The 4,431-nt window shown below is 47.8% G+C and overlaps 1 protein-coding gene across 1 annotated transcript in view; it reads left to right on the forward strand.

The window, feature by feature from the left end:
- The window catches only part of MTRF1L (mitochondrial translational release factor 1 like), a 25,929-nt gene that overhangs the window by 3,039 nt on the left and 18,459 nt on the right, over positions 1 to 4,431 (forward strand). The window lies entirely within an intron of this gene.

The following is a 4,431-nucleotide window of genomic DNA, read 5'->3' on the forward strand; positions in this document are numbered from 1 at the left end:
TGAAGTTTGAAATATTGCGAGAATTACCAAAATGTGACACAGAGACATGAAGTGAGCAAATGCTGTTGGAAAAATGGCGCCAATAGACTTGCTCGATGCAGGGTTGCCACAAACCTTCAATTTGTAAAAAACGCAATATCTGCGAAGCGCAATAAAGTGAAGCGCAATAAAACGAGGTATGCCTGTAGTTTAAATAGGGACTATGGATTCTTATTTCATTACCTGGGTTAGTTTTTGTGATGTCTTTATTCATACATCCGGGTTTTCCTGGACATGTCCCCTCTTTTGTCCCCTGTCCTCCATCTGTGCAGGTTTTTAAAATGCAAACAAATGTCCAGGTTTTTGCTCTGCTGCTATTCTCTGGCACTACTGGCTTAGCTGCTTGAGGCTGGCAGCAGCAGGAAAAGGTGATCATGTGCTTTGCGCATGGGTCTGGCAGCTGCTGGCAGATGAGACAGAGACAGCTGCGGGTTGGGAGCAAGTGGCACCAGCATAGTGGTTCAAGAGTGAGAAGCAGCAAGAGGGTTGGGGGGGCTGTGGCTTAAGAGTGAGGGGCAGAGGCAAGACATGGGCATATCACTGCCCCCCCAATCATATACCCATTCCCCCTCCCTCCCCCCCATAGGTGTCCCCTTTTTTTGTATTGGAAATATGGTAACCCTATTTATTCTGATGGGTTTACTGTTTGTTTGCCTCTCCCAACACTGCCCCTTTCCCCTCCCTACTCCCTCCCTCTCTCGCTTGTATTCTAATTTCTCTCTCCTTACATATAAGCATACTTGTGTGCACACATGTGTATGTGTGCTCATGCCCTCTCTTTCTCTCTCTCTCTCTTTTGTCTGTAATAAGGTTACCATATTTCCAGTTTCATATAAGGACACCTGTGTTTGGGGGGGAGGTAGTATATGATGGGGGGGGGGGCAGGGAGTCAGTGATATGCCTGTGCCCTGCCCCTGCCTCTCATTCCCAAGCCACAGCCTCCCCCCTCCCCCCACCTTGCCCTGCCGGTGACCCTCACTCCCAACCTGCAGCCCCTTGCATCTCTGCTGCCTCAAAAGAACCCTTCTACCCCTTTCTTCCACCTCCCTGCCTTGCAGCAGCCCCTGCACCAGCCGGCATAGGCACATACTCGCGCACAGACTTACCTTCCTCCAGCTGCCGGGGCCTGCACACAGAGCATGTGATGCTCTGGCCTCCAGTCGCCTTCCCCCTCTGCCCCCACCCCAAGCAGCAACTTGCTGGAGCAGAGGCAGAGCAAAATCCCAGACATCTTCTGATATTTAAAAAAAACCAAAACCCCTGGACAGAGATGGGAGGACCCAAAAAGAGGACATGTCCAGGAAAACCTGGATATATGGTTATTCTAGGCTATAAGATACAAATCTACCTTGAGTGCTAGCTAAGTTTTTAGCAGTTCAGTAACTTGACTATCTATTCTAAAGCTTTATCAGTAAGCATACTGCTTGGGATTTATTTAATGGCTGTAATATGAATAGATCATAGCAACTTTAGCTTTAACTAGGTTGTCAAATTTAATTTAAAAGATGTGCTTTTTAAAAGGAAAATATAGTATATTAAAAATAGATTTTTTTTTTAAATGTATTATTTTTATCCTTGTATAAAGCCTTCCTTAAATTTTCCCTTGGCCTTGAGTTATTAGAGATGTTGACACTGGTCTGGAAATCAACATGGCAAGTATTTGACCTTAAGTTATTAACATTTCAGTCCTTGATTTACAGTGTACAAAGTGCACAGCTTCAGGACTTAAAGGCCATGTACTTACCCAAACTTAGTGTGAGCTAAGGCTGTCCAACTTTTGAGCAGCCAGGGGCTGCAAGTGGCATGGGCCATGGGACCCCTGGGTTACCTGCATGCCATGTGCCCTCCCTCTTGACTATCCCCACGCAGGTATCCTGATGCTTGTCCTCTCTTTTTCTTCTTCCCCCCTCACCCTTGTCTTCTGTTCCTTTCTCCCTTTCCCCCTGGCAGGTTCAGGAAAAAAAAGGTGGAAGAGGGTAGGGTAGCCTTGAGACCCTCATGACAGCAGCAACAAAAGGAGAAATGCCTGGGTGGGAACCCACAGCTTGAGTGTTAACCCCATGTGGTACATGGGCCACTAGGTGGACAGCCCTAATTTAATCAGTCGACGCGGGGGAGCCAGGATTTTATTTTTAGTAAGGTCTTTATTGTTCCTTCCTCCCCCCCCCCAAGCTGATTTTGTGGAGATTGCGCCATGTTGAGACTTCTGCAAAACTGCGATTTGAGTAGATCCCTATGTATATCACTCTGTGCGTGAGCAATATGCAGACAACAGAAGTTTGTCACTATCTGCAGTAGGCAGCAAATTGGGACTGACCTTGGTGTCACATTCTTAAGTGAATTATGTATGTATGCAGTGCGTGTGTAAGTAGAGTACACTGTCTCCACAGCAGTTTTAGCTATCTTTTGATTGAGGTAAATTGGAATTGATTTCATATTATGCCATCACATAGGTCATCATATAGTTAGGTTATCTCTTTCTTCTAAATTCTTGTGCAGCAGTGTTGCAGGACTACAGGTATTTGTTGAATTTGACCAATATCTTTTAAATCCTAGCCCCTGTCTTGATAGTTAAGAAAGCTGTAGTATATAACTGTAGTAAGATTATCACCAGGGATTCGCCTTTTCAGTTTGCAATGGAAAAATGTGGTAAACTGTGACTTTTCCCCTTTTAAGGAGAACATGGATTTTTGCCTTTTTAAGAAGAAACATGCAGGTTTGTCCAGGGGGGTAGGGGTGCTGTCCGCCCACTGCTGCGCGCAGTCCTGGAGGAGGAATGGGGAGCACAGGCCCCTCAGATTTGTATGTGGGGTAGGGGTGGGTGCAGGCTGCCAACTGTGGGCTCAGGCTCCCCACCCTGCTGTCCTCCCCCCAGGGCTTCCATGACCCAGTGTGGCAGGGCAGAGTGGGGTGGGGAAGCTTGGTGCCATTGCTGCAAGCCCCACGCTCCCATGGTGAAGCACCCCCTGCCCGCCTGGCAGCAGTGGGGATGGCGGCACAGAGATGTGCCTCCCACTGCTACTGGGTGGGCACGGGGCTCTTCACCATGGCAGCACCAGGCTCATGGCAGCAGCACTGAGCTGCCCTGCCTGGTCTTGCTCTGCACTGCTGTGCCAAGTCTTACCCTCTGGGCCTCAGAGGCCCTGGAGGAGGGCAGCAGGACAGGAGCCTGAGCCTGAGCCGGCAGCCTCTCCCTCCCCCTCCCCCCCCCATGGGCTCCATTCTAGCCATGTTGCCTGTGGGCAAGGGGGAACCAGGCTCCACGCTCCATGTCCCATTTGGGCTGTAGCAGCCGCCACCTCCTGTGGGCAGCAGTCAGGGCTTGGGTGCTGCTGCAAGGAGCAGGGGGCTACAAACCCAGACCCCTGGTCCCGTAATCCTGGCAGCTGGGGGGTGGGGGTGGTGGGCTGTGGGTGGGGAGTAAGGGGCAATGGCATGGGAAGGGCATCAGCATATCAGGGCTGCTCAGCACCACAGAGCGGTGTGTTGGGGACAGCCACAGATGGACCCATGTCCTGGTGAGTTGAAAGATGCAGGGACAACCTGATTTTTCGATGATAAAAAACCCAAAATAAAATGTGTAGGTATTTAGAATTTATTTTATTATAGTGATAGAGGCACTGGTAGGTTTCCAAATTGCTTCAAAATTGAAAATATCTCGACAAAACATTGCATTCAACTGATCTATAATGGTGTTTCATTTTAATTATGGATTTTGGGGCTTTTAATCAAAGAATTTTTGGAGTGGGGGTTATCAGAGAATTTGCAGTTTTTAAACAGAAAACCTGGATATCACACAGGTTAAAAATAAAATCACCTTTGCTTTGAATATGACCAGAAGCCTGGTCATCATTTAAAGTAATTCAAATTTTATTTTATTTTATTTATTTATTTATTTTTTTGGCCCATGAAGTTGCAGCACTGTAGTTAACAAAAAGTAACATTTGCTTTAGTGAAGAGTACCAGTGTGAAGCCTGACGGACTATTTTAAGCTTCTTACATTCCTAGCAAAATGGAATAAGGAAATTGAATGTGAAATAAAGAAATAATCTTGATCACAGTAGAGCATCAAAAAACTTCATTTTGACCACATGCCATAGTTAAACTTTTACATACAGGTAGCATATGATTTTTATCCAGTAAAGAATGTAGGTTTATCATATGCCTAGCTAATTGCCCATCAAGAATGACAAATCAGATAGCCCCCCTCACCTCCTGCTGACCCTTCCAGGTGGGCCATGTAAAGACTCCCTGTGCTGCTGCCACCTCCTCCAGCCTCTGGTGCTGGGGCTCCCTCCTGCCGCCCACCTCCACCTTGCATCAGGGCTTCCCCCCACTTCCCCTTCCCTCCCCGCTGCCTCCCCCTCTCTGCCAGCTGTTGTCGGGGATGGG

Source organism: Crocodylus porosus, unplaced genomic scaffold (genome assembly GCF_001723895.1).
Source record: "Crocodylus porosus isolate Cpor-Errol unplaced genomic scaffold, CroPor_comp1, whole genome shotgun sequence".
Lineage (NCBI taxonomy): Eukaryota > Metazoa > Chordata > Crocodylia > Crocodylidae > Crocodylus > Crocodylus porosus.